Raw genomic sequence first — 18,968 nt, 5'->3', positions numbered from 1 at the left:
CTATATTTGGCCACATACATTAGCTTTCAGGAATAGTGTACTACTATTTTTCATGCGGTGTGCCTCTTTATACAGTACTAGCAGCCCGTTCCGACGTTGTCCGGGTATGAATTGCTGCCGGCCAGTAGTATATTGTTTTGTAGGATTTCGTTTTGATAGCCTTTCTTATCTGTGACAGGCCTGTGAAACGCTCCGATTCACAGTGCACTGCTGATGCACTTAAGAGTGCGCGTTCAGTAGTGTGTGAACTCGAGTTTCCCTACTTTATTTTTACTTGCAATATTATATAGCGCGAACTCGACAACATGGCATGAGCACAATTTACATTACAGAAGAACACATTCATTTGTGGTAGGCACGGGGAGACAACGCGTTTTGCCTGGAATCACAGGATGTTGAGCTGATGCTGAGATTCGAACGTAGCTCCCCAGCTCTAAAGTTCGCAATTCTAGAACTTGTGGCGGGAGGTGTGTCTAAAAGTGTATGTCGGTGCTGGCCATCAATGAGAGAGACATGTGCATTTTTCAAATCAGTGGTGAAAAAATATGAGTATGTTGCTGGAGATGTGGGCTGCCGTGCCACCAATGTACTTACCGGGGAGGGTAAACACCCATTATTCTGCAACTTTCTTTCCGCATACCAACACTCCGCATACTTTCATTACGAAAGTACCATAACTCCGCAATGCCATTATATCGCATGGCATTACATTTTATATGCTTTTACCACGCATACATTTACAATGAAATTAGTTGTAAATGCATGAATGGTAAAATCATGTTTTTTTAAAATATTTGCATAAGGTAAGTATGGGTATAGGGGTATATGTTTTGGGGTACTGAGGTATATGTTTTGGGGTGTTTGGGTATTTTAAGGGTTCAGATATAGTTTTGGGTTATGGGGTACAGGGGTAGTTTTAGGGTTTAGGGATAGGTATGGGTTTTAGGGTACAGGGGTATTTTTAGGGTTCAGGGCTAGGTTTGGGTTTTGGGGGTATAGGGGTATTTTTAGGGTTCAGGGTAGGTTTGGGTTTTGGGGTACAGGGGTATTTTAAGTGTTCAGGGCTAGGTTTGGGTTTTGGGGTACAGGGGTATTTTTAGGGTTCAGGGCTAGGTTTGGGTTTTGGGGTACAGGGGTATTTTAGGGTTCAGGGGTAGGTTTGGGTTTTGGGGTACAGGGTTATTTTTAGGGTTCAGGGCTAGGTTTGGGTTTTGGGGTACAGGGGTATTTTTTAGGGCTCAGGGGTAGGTTTGGATTTTGGGGTACAGGGGTAGGTTTGGGTTTTGGGGTACAGGGGTATTTTAGGGTTCAGGGGTAGGTTTGGGGTACAGGGGTATTTTTAGGGTTCAGGGCTAGTTTTGGGTTTTGAGGTACAGGGGTATTTTTAGGGTTCAGGGGTAGGTTTGGGGTTTGAGGTACATGGGTATTTATAGGGTTCAGGGCTAGGTTTGGGTTTTGGGGTACAGGGGTATTTTTAGGGGTTAGGGATAAGTTTGGGTTTTGGGGTACAGGGTATATTTATAGGGTTAAGATGGGTTAGTGTTTAAGGGTGTTGGGGTATTTTAAGGAGTAAGGGTGGGTTATGATTATGGGGTGCAGGGGTATTTAAAGGGAGCAGGGTGGACACCCGGAGCTGGAATGTACATAACCTGGGAAGAAAAAACAATGAAATATTGGGCACAACGTTCGCTTTTTTTCCCCCGTAATCCCGTGCCCCGCAGATGCCCACGCCCCCAGCACACGCCCACAGCACACGATATGAGACATGGCATGAAGGGCGGAATGTACCACACGCCCCCTAGCGTTTGTCACGCCCACAGCACAAAGCAGACACGCCCGCAAGGGACTACTTTGCTGGCATGGTTCTTTTACCTTTTAAATGTATATGTTGGGCGTCTGCATAGCCTATGTCCTTCTGCTGCAACTGCCCTTTCCAACGCTGTATTGGGTGTTGTGATTGGTGCTGTGGTTCCTGAGATTACCCGCCTCAAAGGTTTGGGCTCTCTCTTTATTATATTAGTATAGATAAAAGAAGTCGATAATTTAGGTAGATTGAAAGTTATTTTCATATCTTTTTGGGGAGAACGATGCGTGATACCCACACTTTGCCCAGCCTTCTTGGCTTGGAGGGACTTGAATAAGTGGACCCTGTTAATAGAGAGAAAGATTATAATCCCAGGAAATGCTTGGTTTTCCAGCTGAGCGATTGGGCCTCGCCTATTTAAATCCCAACTATGTTGAATTCAGGATTATTGGTTTCGAAGAACAGAAGGTGTCAATATCTACCAAGGAAATAGCACACCCACCGATTGCGTACCACTAGCCATAGTGTGACCCCAAAACACAGTAGTTGCCTGTCTCCACGAGCCAGCTGCTCACACCTCGTGTATCATAAAATTGCTCAAGAAAAAAAGTCTGCATTACTTTATCTCAATTTGAACAGATAAGGTAATCTTTGTCGCGAGATTTACAAAAAGACTCCATAACTCAATACAAATGTAGATGATTGTTTCCATTTGGAGAATCTATATTTCAGTCACAATAATCTTTTATTATACATCTCAAAGGAAAACAACCAACACGTTCTGTTCCCACATCGTGGAATTTATTCAGGGCGAATAGTGCTTCTCTTAATTTGTACAATCAGAATTCTGACCCAAAATTCAGGTGACTACCAGATATTATCATTAAGCATGGGCGTAAAATCCGCTCCGATCGCGGATTTTTCGGATTTTCGGCAAATTCGCAATCCGCGAACTCTCGCGAATTTGTCGAAAATCCGTGAATCCGCTCGCGGCGGATTTTTTGCTTGGTTGCGGCGCGCGGCGTGGTGCACGGCGTTCACTTTCCGTCATTTAGCGTTTGCCGAGTTGTTTTTCTTTGCGAGTGCCGCGCCATTTTGGATCTTGCTGCGTGATCCCGCGGGAGTTTGGCGCCCGCGAATACGTAATCGCGGCTTGCCACCTTGCACAGCACACCTCGCGAGAGTTCGCAATTGCGAACACGTAGTTGCGGCGGAAAGGAACAATCTCGCACTCGCGAAATAGAGCTTTTGCAATTCTGCACAAGAAAATCACCAGCAAACAGGATAAACCTTCAGAAAATTATGATTTTTATCAGAATCACTCCTCAGGTTGACATTTGCATGGCCTTTTTTTTTGCAAGGAGTCCATTTTTGGGGGGGGGGGAGGAAGGAAGTGCCCCACAGTCTCCAACTTCCTGTTCCTGTCCAGCAGGCTCCTCCCAGTGCTTTGTCCATCTCCTGGTCACTTTCATTTGGATCTGGAGCTGGAAGGATTACTTTTTGTGGGTGCTGCTGGATATTTGGATTTGAGGCCTTTTTGACTGTCTTTGGATCACTTTTGGATTAGAAATCAACTTTCACAAGTAAGTTTGTTTGGGGCATTACAGTTGCTGCAAGTAAAATTTTGGAACTTTTTCAGAACATTAAATACATTATATTGTGGGTAGCCACAGTATCCAGTAGGACCAGGGTTGGTTAGGGGTGCATGATACAACTGTTTTGTTGAATTTAAACACCATTGAGGCCATGGATGGGCTGGGATTGTGCTGATTTTTGTCCTTTTTTTGGGCCTGCTGGTGTGGCCCTTTGCCCAGGGGTGGTGAGTGTTGCATGGGCCTAGTCTTTCTGTGGGGTGTCTTCTTGAATTTAAACATAATTGAGGCCATGGATGGGCTGGGATTGTGCTTATTTTATTGTTTTTTGTCGTTTTTGGGGGGCTGCTGGTGTGGCCTTTTGCCCAGGGGTGGTGGTGCATGGACTGAGTGTGCCTGTGGTGTGGTCTCACTCTCTTTAATGTAAACATCATGGATGGCATTGGATTGTGGTGATTTCTGGCTGTTTTTCTGTTTTTTGGGGGTGTACTGTTGATGTGGACTGGCCATGTGGGTGGTGGTGGTGGCCATCTTGAGTGCTGGCTGGTACAGGCAACATGTGCTTGGGGTGTAAGGGGCCATTTTGAGGAGAGGCAGTGTCTGAGGCCTGCACTTATTTTGCCTACTTTTCATCCATTATGCCCAGGGGTAGTGAGTGTTGCATGGGCCTAGTGTTTCTGAGGGGTGTCTTCTTGAATTTAAACACCATTGAGGCCATGGATGGGCTGGGATTGTGCTGATTTTATTGTTTTTTGTCGTTTTTTTGGGCCTGCTGGTGGGGCCCTTTGCCCAGGGGTGGTGAGTGTTGCATGGGCCTAGTCTTTCTGTGGGGTGTCTTCTTGAATTTAAACATAATTGAGGCCATGGATGGGGTGGGATTGTGCTTATTTTATTGTTTTTTGTCGTTTTTGGGGGGCTGCTGGTGTGGCCTTTTGCCCAGGGGTGGTGGTGCATGGACTGAGTGTGCCTGTGGTGTGGTCTCACTCTCTTTAATGTAAACATCATGGATGGCATTGGATTGTGGTGATTTCTGGCTGTTTTTCTGTTTTTTGGGGGTGTACTGTTGATGTGGACTGGCCATGTGGGTGGTGGTGGTGGCCATCTTGAGTGCTGGCTGGTACAGGCAACATGTGCTTGGGGTGTAAGGGGCCATTTTGAGGAGAGGCAGTGTCTGAGGCCTGCACTTATTTTGCCTACTTTTCATCCATTATGCCCAGGGGTAGTGAGTGTTGCATGGGCCTAGTGTTTCTGAGGGGTGTCTTCTTGAATTTAAACACCATTGAGGCCATGGATGGGCTGGGATTGTGCTGATTTTATTGTTTTTTGTCGTTTTTTTGGGCCTGCTGGTGGGGCCCTTTGCCCAGGGGTGGTGAGTGTTGCATGGGCCTAGTCTTTCTGTGGGGTGTCTTCTTGAATTTAAACATAATTGAGGCCATGGATGGGCTGGGATTGTGCTTATTTTATTGTTTTTTGTCGTTTTTGGGGGGCTGCTGGTGTGGCCTTTTGCCCAGGGGTGGTGGTGCATGGACTGAGTGTGCCTGTGGTGTGGTCTCACTCTCTTTAATGTAAACATCATGGATGGCATTGGATTGTGGTGATTTCTGGCTGTTTTTCTGTTTTTTGGGGGTGTACTGTTGATGTGGACTGGCCATGTGGGTGGTGGTGGTGGCCATCTTGAGTGCTGGCTGGTACAGGCAACATGTGCTTGGGGTGTAAGGGGCCATTTTGAGGAGAGGCAGTGTCTGAGGCCTGCACTTATTTTGCCTACTTTTCTTCCATTATGCCCAGGGGTAGTGAGTGTTGCATGGGCCTAGTCTTTCTGTGGGGTGTCTTCTTGAATTTAAACATAATTGAGGCCATGGGTGGGCTGGGATTGTGCTTATTTTATTGTTTTTTGTCGTTTTTTGGGGGCTGCTGGTGTGGCCTTTTGCCCAGGGGTGGTGGTGCATGGACTGAGTGTGCCTGTGGTGTGGTCTCACTCTCTTTAATGTAAACATCATGGATGGCATTGGATTGTGGTGATTTCTGGCTGTTTTTCTGTTTTTTGGGGGTGTACTGTTGATGTGGACTGGCTATGTGGGTGGTGGTGGTGGCCATCTTGAGTGCTGGCTGGTACAGGCAACATGTGCTTGGGGTGTAAGGGGCCATTTTGAGGAGAGGCAGTGTCTGAGGCCTGCACTTATTTTGCCTACTTTTCATCCATTATGCCCAGGGGTAGTGAGTGTTGCATGGGCCTAGTGTTTCTGAGGGGTGTCTTCTTGAATTTAAACACCATTGAGGCCATGGATGGGCTGGGATTGTGCTGATTTTATTGTTTTTTGTCGTTTTTTTGGGCCTGCTGGTGGGGCCCTTTGCCCAGGGGTGGTGAGTGTTGCATGGGCCTAGTCTTTCTGTGGGGTGTCTTCAATGTAAACATCATGGATGGCATGGGATTGTGCTCATTTTTCTGTGTTTTGTCGATTTTTTGGGGTGTTTAACTGAACTGATGTTCCTCTGTCTTCCATTGCTTTTAGGTGCACAAGAAGACTCAAGAGAACCACCAGTGCCAGGAAGAAGTCCTGCAGCGGTGTGTGTGTGCAGCATAACGTCAGGCGACGTCACGTCTGGACACAGAACCCTCTGCAACTCGTGCAACTGCTGCCTGCTGACCTGCTCTGAAGAAGATGGCCCCAAAAAAAGTAACCCGTAGCTCCTCTAGCAAGAAAGGTGCCAGTAAGGAGCAGAAGAAGCAAGTTACCAAGGACACTGGTGTGCCGCCCGCCCCTTTTTTTGGGAGTAAAAAAAAAAGTATGCCTGCAGCAGCAGCGGGATCTGCTGGGGACCAAGCTGGCAGCAGCACCCCCGCTCCATTGGGCTCAGTGCCACCACCATCACCACGCCAACTTAAGTCCAAGCCCTTGAGTGCTGCAGAGGCAGCCAGTATAGTTCTTCGATCACCATCGACCAGTGATGTTGGCTCATCGCAAGAAAGCAGCAGCAATGTCCCTCAATCAACACAGGTTGTTGTAGCTCATCTGACGAGTGTTGAACAACCACAGCCGCAACAACAATCACATGTGCAAGTGCAAGCCCAAGTACATGTGGAAGGAGAGGCAGCGCAAGGAGATGCGCAAGCAGAGGTGCATGGAGGGTCACAAGTGCCCACAATAGTTGTTCCTCCCGAAGTAGGGGCACATCAGGAAATCGACAATCAAGGCGAGCTATCATTTGAGGAAGCCACTCCTCCTGATGATCCTTCATTGTCTTCCACACCCCTAGCAAGGAAGAGATCAAGGGTGGTGTCTACATCTTCTTCAAGCACACCTCCTTCTGATGATACGGATCAAACTTGGGAACCAGCACCACAGCCGTCTGAGAGTGAGGCACACCATGATCCGACAAAGGTAGTTAAGCGTAGAAGGAAGCTCGTCCAAAGTCTCAGAGTTATGGAGTGTGATGAGGCTCAACAAGAAGTGGCGGATACTGCTGCTGATGAAGACTCTGCCAACGACGACCCAGTCATCATAAAGGTCACTGCAGCCCCAGCGGGCATGCAGCAAACAGACATTTTGACCCTAGCCCGAAGAGCTGCTGAGCGTGATGATGATGATGATGTTGTCGATGAGGAGGCAGTGGAAACACCACAATCATTGGAGTTAAGTAGTACACCAACTCGTCCCGCTTCCATATTTCTTTCTGGCAAGAAGAGACCTCCGTCAACCTCGACCTTAATTAGTGGCGGTGAAAGTGCAAAACGTACAAAAGTTGGGCAATCCAGATCCTCCACTTCATCTGGCATTAGCTTCATGACCACCACCACCAGTATCGCCGCCTCCTCCAGGTCCCACAGACACTTCAAGTCCCCAGTTTGGGACTTCTTTACTGTTTGTCAAAAAAATCCAAAGTTTGCCATTTGTACCCTTTGTAAGGATGCAGTTAGTCGTGGTAAGCCAGGTACCAACTATGGTACCGGAGGCCAGAGAGGTCATCTTAGGAGACAGCACACTGTCAAATGGTTTGCGCACCTAGATGCGATCAAGAAAGGCCGAATTCAAGGAAACGTTGATGTTTCATCTGATGATGACGAGGAGGAACAAGACGTGTCAAACACTTCCCTTACACCCAGTACCCCTGTCAGCAGCACACCCAATGTGAGGCACACTAAGAGTGTTGGAGCGAGTGAGACACCAACGCACAAAAGTTCACCAGCGAGCAAAATTGGGTCAATGAAGTCATTATCAGCCCGTAAATGCTTGGTCCAGGGCAACATTAGAACAATGCTTACTTCAGACGTGCCATATGAACGCAACCACCCACTGACGCGTCTGTATAACACTAAGCTGGCTAAAATGCTAGCTGTGGACCTTCTCCCTTTTTCTTTTGTAGAAGCGGTAGGTTTTCTAGAATTAGTGGCAACGCTCTGCCCTAAATGGAAGGTTCCTAGCCGGTTCTATTTTGCCAGAGTTGCGGTTCCAGCACTACATGAAGATGTGCTGGAGGCGATTGGGGCAGCTTTGCAGAAGAGTGCTGTTCACACAATACATCTGACAACAGACATGTGGACCAGTGGCGCAGGCGCTGATTACATGTGCATCACTGCACACTGGGTCTCTTTTTCAGGTGTTAAAGCAAAGCTAAACGCAGGTGTTGACCCGGACAAAGTTTTCAAAGCTGCTCGGAAACATGCAACACTAGCCATGTTTGGCTTGGATAAAAGTCACACAGCAGAAAACCTATTGGAAGAGTTTGACAAAAAGGTCTTGAAAATGCTATCCCCCCAAAAACGCAAGATTGGTTATGTTTCCACGGATAATGGTGCCAATGTAGTTAAGGCCATGTGGAAGGGTGACTATTTTAGAGTGCCGTGTTTGGCGCACTGTATCAACCTGGTAGTTCAAAAATTCTTGAGTGATAAACACAGTCCAGCGTTCGAGGTAATGGCCACCTGCCGCAAAATGTGCAACCATTTCAGCCATTCTTTTAAGGCCCGGAAGCATCTGAGGAGACTGCTACTTGAACGTCAAATGCCAGTGAAAGCACTCATCCAGGAGGTGGCAACACGTTGGAACTCAACCTTCTACATGCTTGAGCGTCTGTATGAGCAGTATACGGTACTCGATCACTATTTCTTCACAGAGGGTACATCTCAGAAGGAGGACATGCGGTTGGGTGCGGCGCAATGGGACATAGTTAAAAGCCTGACAGACATGCTTCGTCCTTTTGAGTTCTTCACGCGTGCAGTCAGCCAGGAGGACTGTAATTTGGGAAAAGCTATCCCATTGTTGTGCATGCTGGAGCACCAACTGATGGCGGTGTCTTCTGAGTTTGAAAAAGATGAAAAAAAAAAAGACCATTTTATTTTGTCTGAGAAATTATTAGAGCGCCTACGTGGTGATGAACGTCTTCAAAAAATCAAGTCAGAACAGCATTACATTTGTGCTACTATTCTGGATCCACGCTACAAAAAGGCGCTGGCAGGCGAAGCATTCTTTCCTTTTGCTGATGCAGATGTTCAAAAGTACAAACATTGGTTAGCCTTGTCAGCCAAGAGGTTTGAAAAAGAACGGCAGGTTATTGAAGGAGAAGACAGTACATCAGCATCAGCATCAGCAGGCCATCCCCAGTCACAAGAATCCACTTCTGCACCTGTGGCTGGGGCACAAGTGACCTCTCAGCCGTTAAAGGCAACTGGATCATCTGCACCACACACAACAGTAACAGTGGCTGTTGTAGAGGATTGGCTAAGTTTGCTTGGGTATGGTTCTCGAAAAAATGTCAAAGGCACAGCAAAAAGTAAGCAAAGTGGAGGAACCGTTGATGACCTTGAGTCGATGGTGCAGGACTATATGAATGACTCAACAGAGGCCTTTCTTAATGATGAGCCATTGCAGTATTGGCATGGCAAAAAACAATTGTGGCCACAGCTCTCCAACCTGGCTATAAACTATTTGTCTTGCCCACTCGCAAGTGTGTCTTCTGAACGTGTTTTCAGTGCTGCTGGTGGCATTGTAACTCCCAAACGGAGCCGCCTCTCGCCCAAAAATGTGGAGCGGCTGACAATGATCAAGATGAATCAGCACCTCATACCACCAGATTACAAAGTACGAGAAAGCACGCCGCATGAAGACGAGGAGGACGGCAACGTAGATGAGGGGATTTGTTCTCTGTTCGGTGGCACTGACCTCATCCTGCCTGAATTCGCAGAGTATGATGACGAAATCTTCTTCTTATTCCCTGACACCGAGCCCTGAAAATGAGACAATGAATCAAGAACTTTCTTTTTCATCCTTATTCACTTTTATTCCTGTTTGTCTCTCTTTCTTTGGTTTGCACAGTTAATTTAATTCAAACTTTAATCACCTAATCCCAAAAACAAGACCATCAGCAGAACTGTCTTCACTTGTTTGCTTATTGATTTGAAGGTGCCGCAGTCTACATTCCTCAGGTTCACAAGTTCTGAAGAACATGCTCCTCTATCCTCCTCCTCCAGACTGCGATTTCCCTCAAAGCAGAGTGCTGGATTACGCCCAATGAAGAAAGACTCAGCACTTGTGGGGGTGTTGTACTTCTTTGCGGGTGAGTTGACGGATTTGGGCCCATTGCTGTGAAGCTCTAATAATGGACAAAAGTGTTTTGGACCAAATATGAGGTGGAAATTTCTTGCCGTTTTTCCTGACTTGCTTGCCTTTGGGGTGCTCTTTGGCGGGGTTCCGGGTGTTTGTGGGTGATTTTTGGTGTCTGGGAGCACTGCTGCGACAGTCTAATCTTGATTGCATTTGCTTTTCAGGAAATCCGTGGTGGAAAACAGGAGTTATGATGATTGATGATGATGACCTAGCTGCACAGCGGCGCGTTTGGACCGAAGGCCGAGAGATATTGTAAGTATGAGATTTAGCTTTTTCGCTGTTTGGGGGTGTTGTCGGGTGGTTTTTTCCGGGTGGGTTGGCGGGTCTTGCCTGGGGCATTCCTGGGAAGGTCTAATACCGGATAGAAGTGTTTTGGACAAAATCCTTAAGGAACAGCCTTTTTTTTGCTATTTCTTCTGTCATCTTGCTCAATGTAGCGTTTTGGGGGGCTTCCTGCTGTTCGTGGGTGGGTTGCGGCCGGGGTCTCTGTCGAAGCACTGCTGCGACAATCTAATCTTGATTGCATTTGCTTTTCAGGAAATCCGTGGTGGAAAACAGGAGTTATGATGATTGATGATGATGACCTAGCTGCACAGCGGCGCGTTTGGACCGAAGGCCGAGAGATATTGTAAGTATGAGATTTCGCTTTTTCGCTGTTTGGGGGTGTTGTCGGGTGGTTTTTTCCGGGTGGGTTGGCGGGTCTTGCCTGGGGCATTCCTGGGAAGGTCTAATACCGGATAGAAGTGTTTTGGACAAAATCCTTAAGGAACAGCCTTTTTTTTGCTATTTCTTCTGTCATCTTGCTCAATGTAGCGTTTTGGGGGGCTTCCTGCTGTTCGTGGGTGGGTTGCGGCCGGGGTCTCTGTCGAAGCACTGCTGCGACAATCTAATCTTGATTGCATTTGCTTTTCAGGAAATCTGTGGTGGAAAACAGGAGTTATGATGATTGATGATGATGACCTAGCTGCACAGCGGCGCGTTTGGACCGAAGGCCGAGAGATATTGTAAGTATGAGATTTAGCTTTTTCGCTGTTTGGGGGTGTTGTCGGGTGGTTTTTTCCGGGTGGGTTGGCGGGTCTTGCCTGGGGTATTCCTGGGAAGGTCTAATACCGGATAGAAGTGTTTTGGACAAAATCCTTAAGGAACAGCCTTTTTTTTGCTATTTCTTCTGTCATCTTGCTCAATGTAGCGTTTTGGGGGGCTTCCTGCTGTTCGTGGGTGGGTTGCGGCCGGGGTCTCTGTCGAAGCACTGCTGCGACAATCTAATCTTGATTGCATTTGCTTTTCAGGAAATCCGTGGTGGAAAACAGGAGTTATGATGATTGATGATGATGACCTAGCTGCACAGCGGCGCGTTTGGACCGAAGGCCGAGAGATATTGTAAGTATGAGATTTAGCTTTTTCGCTGTTTGGGGGTGTTGTCGGGTGGTTTTTTCCGGGTGGGTTGGCGGGTCTTGCCTGGGGCATTCCTGGGAAGGTCTAATACCGGATAGAAGTGTTTTGGACAAAATCCATAAGGAAACACCAGTTTTGGCACTTTTTGTAAGTTAGGGTTCGTTAGGGTTAGCCCTAGCAGCAGGATTGCATGTGTTTCGGGGGGTTCTATTGCAACGCAGTTCTGGTGTTGTAGAGCACTGTTGGAGCGATGCTGGCTATGGATACTTTTGCTTGCTTGCAAGTGGTTTGAATACAATCCACGGTCTGTATTTGGGCCTACTGTTACTTTCAAAGTAAGTTTTGTAACCATTTTTCTGCTAGGCATCGTTTTTGGAGATCTGATTGGGGTTCTTCTACATTTTTGCGACTGGCTTTAGTAAGGGTCTTGGTGGGAGCATTGCTGGGAAGGTCAAATTTTGTTCTAAAACACAGTTTACAGTACACCTACCTTGAGGGGAAAGATCCGCTATAATATTTTGGCCATACTTATTTATCCTTAAAAAGGTGACTCAGACAGAGCACGCAATTTCAAAAATATTGTACTGTCTATTAGGGAAATCAAAGTGTCACTTTTTGAACCACACAGCGTACATACCTTTTATTTATTTATCAGTGGTATTGTAATAGCACTTCCTGTTTTCCGTTCAATAATTACAGGCCGGGTTTCAGTCAACATCCGCCAGGCAGGCAGTGGACAGGGTGTCTTCTGTCAGTGGTCACCAACATTGATGGACGAAGCGTCAGCTGGAATGGAGGAGTGCCGCCAATAAGAGGAATTGTTTGTTGCATGCAACTTACTTACCAAATTCAACAGGACAACTCCAACAACATACGCAATACAGATACAGTATCCATTGTTTTATTCTATGAGTGTGACTGCATGTGCTTAGCTTTAGTTTGTAACCAAAGATTGTCTTTATCTTCAATTATTGTTTGTCCATGCTCTGCTTTTTTTTTCTTCTCTCAACAAAACCTACCCAAAAAGAAACCCCCATTCCCATCCATTTTACAAACCCTAACCCTCTTCCCCCGGGCTGTGTTGTTTTGCTTGATGTCTGACTAAAATGACATCAATAATTCCACACACTTGCTGGGGAGGATAAGGTCATAGCAACAGGCTGGTGAAGGAATACGAGGATATCTTCTAGACTTACTCAGCTTCAGTACTATATCTTCTAGTAGTAGTAGCCAATGTCAAATATATTCAACGCAAGTACTAGTTATACTTGCAAGCAAATACTTTACCATTTGTTAGGCTACATTATGGCACTGTTCTAGTGTACTGTCACCTGCTATATTCTCGATCGTACCGTAACCGTTGTAATGCTACAGTAAGGACAAACAAGGTTTCGTTTTCTTTTTTTCCATAGGCATGCAACTGCCACTGTGTCACACCACTAGTACCACCGCAATGAGGAAATGTCACCCGCCCAGGATTGACAACGTTAATCCCCATTTCACGTGGAGCCAGCCCTGGGCCTAGCCCTAATTTCTAACACTAATTACAGGTAAGATAAGCGTTTGGTGGGAGGTAGTATAATGGAGTATTATTTCGGAGTAGACAAGAGATTGACGGTTGTACTACTAAAGTCCTACGACTGTTCAGGAAAACAAAGTTACTGTTACACCCCCGTCCCCACCCACCAGACTGAAAAGCAGTAAAAAACAGGTATGGTCAGATAAAGTTTAAAAATGTATATTTATGTAGCCCTAACAAAATAATCTCCCTCAAGACCCACCCTAACCCCAACGATTGTCTTTGAAACGTCCCAAAACGATCCAACTCCCAAATCCCACCCCCCAAAAGTCTATAAAAAAAGGGCAAGGGACACTCCACTACTGGAGGGTGCTGGTGCATTTTGCGGCATGGGCATCATACTCCTTGCGGAGGGTGGCAAGCTCGGAGCGGAGGCCCTTCACCAAGTTCTTATACTTCTGGACCTCCTGCTCCAGGTTGGACATTCGGACTCGTAGGCGGTGTTGGCGTTCCTTGCAGCTCCTGTGGGGGGCAGCTGGTTTTTCTGTTGCTTGGCGGTGGCGGTTGGCTTTGTTAGCCCGGCTCGGTCCCGCTGGAGCACTGCGCATGCTGGCATCCCGTGGGGTCACGGAGGAGGATGCAGCGGTCCCAGCCGAGGATGTTGTTGTTGCACCGCTCGACTGCGTGTCCTCCTCCTCCTCCAGGGCCACCAGCCGCCGATATTCGGCGACAGTGGCCTCCAGCCTCCGTTGCCGGGCCATTCTAGCCTGCTCCCTCCGTGTTGTTGATTTGGAAGGAGCAACTATATGAAGAAAGAAAGACATAGTCTGTAACCAATGCTCCTTAGCATTAATAACACAAAGTGATTGAGCCGAAAGTTGGGTCACAGTACAAGTAGCAAATTGAAAGCACAGTACATAACTATTGAGGACAGTATCTATGTAACCTCCCACTTCTGCATCCTTGCTCTAACATTAGTGGTAGTTTAATGAACAAATTCTACGACCACTATGGACTTCCATTACAGTCGACTATGACAGTACACCAGTCTTATTCTTCTTCTTCTCTCTTGTTTAGGAAAATTGGTACGTTATCTTATGCAAGCCGGCAGAATGACATGGACAGCACAGTGAACTTGCACCCGAGAAAAAAAGTTGCACACCATGATGAGTGAGACAGACTTGCGTTACTGTACCGGTCCAGTACATGCAGGTGGTGAAGCTATTACTTTTCTATTACGGGTGGCACTGAGAATACTCTGTTACAAGGGCTACTGCTTAATTAATTTACCTTTCACCCTACAGTGCAAATGAGTACTAGAAAAGGAAAATGAAGAAGCTAACTAATTTGATTATCTATCACTTCACATGGGACGTATTTGATGACATATGGGATGACTTTAGGTGCTTTGCTTAATATTGAGTGAACAGTGATACACCCCCACATGAATGACGTACTACAAGCAAACTAAAGTTATTAAGAGAGGTACGGAGTGTCCACCGTAATAACCAGATATATGCTGTGATTGCAGACGCAATACAAAGTACTGCTACTATTCATGGTAGTATTGGACACATTTACAATTCCTTTTCCTTTCCTTCCCTGCACATGCTCTTCAAGGTAACACTTAGTTCATCTGGCGACCATCTACTCTCTCTAGATACACATGTGCTATCTAAGAGTCAGAGAATACCATGCTCCAGGCATCCATTCAGTCAAAGTATACGCACACATACAGTTTCTGTTTCACCCACCCAGGCTGCTGTCCTTCCACCCATCCTTGCTTCATCATTGACCTAGCCATGCACCATACCATATTCTTTCCTTCCAAGCCACCTCGGGGGCCAAGCAAACACATATCGTTCTTCTTTGCCAGCCATCATACAATTTCGTGTCCCACTTACTTATACCCTTCTTTCGCTTTTCGTTCATCCCATCCATCCCGTTCGTCTAAGAACTTATTGGGATTCTTCTCACCAAAAACTTCACAGCTAAGTCGAAGTACATTTCGAGGAGGCTACTACCTGGTTGATTTGTAATACACCCGTGCAGAAAGCACACTATGCAGTCTTCAATCTCAATAAGTAAGGAATATATAGCTTACCTGTTTCCGCCACCACCGTTTGAACCCCCACAGGACCGTCCGCCGGCTCTTGCACCGCCTCCTCCCCAGAGTCCTCCAAGTCCTCGCCCAACACAGCCACCTCCGCGCTGGCCCCGTCACCAGATGTTACACCTACAAAGTACATTTAAGAATGTTAGAATACACCACTCACTACTATATAATATTTGGTCTAGGAGAAAAGTTAAAAAAACTGAATACAATGTAATAATTTGTGACTGTCTACTCCAAAGTAAAAATGTCCCTTTTTCCAGGGAAGGCTGTTGTCTTGCTGCACTTTTATGCACAACTGATGAATGCTTGCTTTTTATTTTTAACACGCACCACTTTTTCTCCTAACAGACAGAAGCTTGACTCCTAAGAACACGACCAGGATCAAGTTCAAACCAGGTGAGAGCTCGGCTCGACCACAAGAAATGTGTCCAATTAATCGTCAGCACTAACCACTTTTCCGTTTTCAGTTAAATAGTTTTATGACAAAGTAGATTTTAATAAATGTGTTTACTTTTAATAAAGCTTTTAAACTTAAATAGACTCTGTGGTTTTTGGTCCTCCAGACTAGAGTGGATGAGCTAAAGGTTTTGGAATTTTTGCAAGCATGAGTGCCTCTGACACTTCTTGACTGTGCTGTGACTCCGTACTCTCTTGTCCTGCGTACGATAATCTAGAGATCATTGGGGATCAATAATCGGTGACTTCGGGAGCTGAATGGATCTGCCACACTATCTAGTCAGTAAGGAGACAGTGCATAGAGCTATTGCTGAATAGAATGGGAGTCCAATGGAATTGCCAAATGTCCAATCTTAGTTAGCTACACAGACAGACTAATAAGAATAATCTAGTAATACCACAGGGAGTCATATTAGAGCCAGGATAAGAATTTATATCCAGTCTACAAGAAGATCAAAGACGATTTAGAAAAAATCAAATGAGGAACGCTAGGAAAAAATAGGTACTCTTTATTACAATTAAAACTTACTGGGGCCAGCAAAGGAGCCCTCGCCTGCCCGATCCTGGCCTGCATCCTGAGCACCCTCCTCCTCCTGTGTCCTCTTGCCCTTGGGGGGAGCTGATGTACAACATGAAAGAAAGAAAGACCAGAAAACATGGATGAGATTTGTCAACCAAATCAACCATTTCAAAAGAACAATAACAACATTTTTTGGAGAAATAGCAAATAGATAGACAACTATTCCACGGGATCTATCTCATGTGGTATACTACGTTATTCGTATTGCCTGATTTGCGGAACGTTGACTTAGAAAGTTCCTATGTAACTCAATAAACAGACTACTAAAGAGGTTTGCCTAGGCCTGGCACTGCAGGCAGCAGTCCGCAGCATGCGAAGTGACAGACAAAGTCCATCCTGCTTGCAGATCAGTGAATACTCAAACTATCAATCCACCCACCACCACCACTATTTCTTCTTATAGCCATGTGTCTAAAGGAAGGAGTGGACTTCAGTCTGTTGGGGCTGATTTAGAAGTCCCTTGCGGCTCATTTTCCTCCATTGTTGCGTGACTTTTGTGACGCTGCGGCAGAACAAAAGACTCGCCATGGTGTTGGTGCGGCGTATATATTAAAAAAAAAGAAATTATGGGCGATGCATCACGTTGTAAAGCCCTGCGCCATCAGGGGGCGTTCCGGCGCAAGGGAGGGCGTACCTGCGCAGGGACGAATCCTAAAAGTGGCTGAGGGAAATCTACAAGATGTCAATCAGTCACTTTTAAGACAATGATGCATGAGTCAAACCCTGCGCGCTTGAAACCGACGTACGGCTTGATGCAGCATTGGGGAGATAGGGTACCCCAGAGCATTGCTGGAGCTGCGCCATCGTTGGCACGCAACTCCAGCAATGCGCCGCCTTTACGGCACAGATACGTAAGGCTTCTGTGACGTTTTGGGCCAATGGGTGGTGGTGGTGGCATGGCACACAATTACTGCCGCATCCCTGCTACTTTGCAGGGATGCGCCGTTAATTGAAAATATGACCCTTAGTGTCTAGCATTACGCAGTTCTTATCTTTACACTACACTCATACATAATTTCTCAGGCCAATGAAATGAACACAATGTACAAAACAAATAAGCATAGTAGCAAGCAAGGCTACTGAGAAGGAGAGCAGTGCACCTGAAATGCATAGAAGATTTTGAAATATAATTTACCTACATAGTAATCGGCAGCATTATTGCTCTTGGTAAAGAACAAAGATTTGCAAATAACAGAGCCGGATAAAACAGAGTAGTGATGAATAGCTACTACTACTCACCAAGCCCGGGGACCTCTACGCCGAGCGCGTCCAGCAAGTCCCGCTCCCGGTCCATGACATCGGTCCAGCGGTGGGTGGCCTGGTTATATGTGCGCCGGACCCCAGAGAGCTTATACATGGCCCGGCACACCTTCTCCCACCGCTTCCGGCGCTCCCGGATGCCATAGCCAGTCGCGATCTTGCCGCCTCCCAGGATCGTCTTGGGGAGGCGGCGCTGGACGTGGAAGATGAGTGCCGCCACTTCCTCCGCGCTGAAGATCTCCCGCGGCACCACTTGCTCCCCCCTCAAACGCCCGCACAGGAGCCGGGCACGGGGTGCGGGACCCTTCCCCTTCTCAGGGTGCTTCCCGGCTCCCTTTACCATGGTCTGGGCAGAAATAAACTTAAATGATAAAGAAGAAATAGAATAGTGAAGAAGAAAAGAAAAGAGTTTAAAAAAGTAGTTTAAAAGTAACTAAAAGTAGCAGAAAACACAAAAATATACAGCTAGAAAAATAGAGGGATAGATAATAAGTAAAATAGACTAAATAAACTTCAAACAAGCAAAGGATGGCAGAGATTCAGAGAGGATACAGAAAGCATGCCCAGAACCATAGCAATGAATGAGAAACAAGATGGCCGCGCCCGTTCACAACCGCGTGGGTAAGTTCGCGCGAGATTTTCCTCGCGAGCACGCGCGAAATTGTACTAGCGAGCAGCACAGTTTGCGAGATTACACATAGCGGCCAGAAACGGAATTACGTCACGCAAACAAGATGGCCGCGCCCGTGTACGACCGCTATGGTAACTTGGCAAACGTATAGCTACAAGCGCCTCGCGAACACGCGCAAAAGCCCGCGAACATACACGTCGCAAAAAAAAAAAAGTGTATTCGCAAGCATTCGCGGCTCCCGAAATCGATCTCGCACGGATTCGCGCCCCAAAAAACGCGCGAAATTGCAGAAAAAACGGTTTTTGCTAAACTGAAAGCAATGAGCAGGTGCAAAAGTTCAAACTTAACATTTGTAACATTCACTGTAGTGCTTCCTGAGAGGCCCCTCCAGAGTTTGCAACTATTCTATGACCCTGCTATGACCCAAACAGCAGGCTCATAGAATAGCTACAAGTAGACCATGAAGGTCCTGTGAAAAAAAATTTCACTGCAACAGAAAGCAAATTACAGATAAGGAAGGAAGCAGGTGCCAGCCAGACTGGAACTTTCTAAATAACTGACACATTAATCAACCCCCAATTAATTCATGGCAGTTGAAGTAGGGGAGGTGTGCTTGCTTTTTTCACCCCCCATAAACTACAGTGATAAACAAACCTAATGGGTGGCAGTGAGGATGTACCAGAGGGTGGCATGGGTGTCCCAGAGGGTGGCAGTGGTGAAGCAGAGGGTGCTGTGAACCTGTGATGATAAACCAGACGTAGAAACAACATAGTCGCGGCCGTTGCGTGCCGAAAAGTAAGTTCGCAATTGCGAAATTGTCCCAAAATCGTCGCGAACGCGCGCCAACACAAAAAACGGGAAAATCCGCAAATCCGCTAGAGTTCGCGTATCTTCGCGGATTGCGAATCCGTAAATCCGCAATTTCGCGTACGCGAGATCCGCTAGATCCGCCCATGCTTAATTATCATGAATGCACTCTATTAAGAAAAAAGTACATTGATTCTCAAGAG

The sequence above is a fragment of the Lissotriton helveticus genome, chromosome 5_1 (assembly GCF_964261635.1).
Source record: "Lissotriton helveticus chromosome 5_1, aLisHel1.1, whole genome shotgun sequence".
Lineage (NCBI taxonomy): Eukaryota > Metazoa > Chordata > Amphibia > Caudata > Salamandridae > Lissotriton > Lissotriton helveticus.
The sequence above is the reverse complement of the archived record's forward strand: the minus strand, read 5'-3'. Positions refer to the sequence as shown.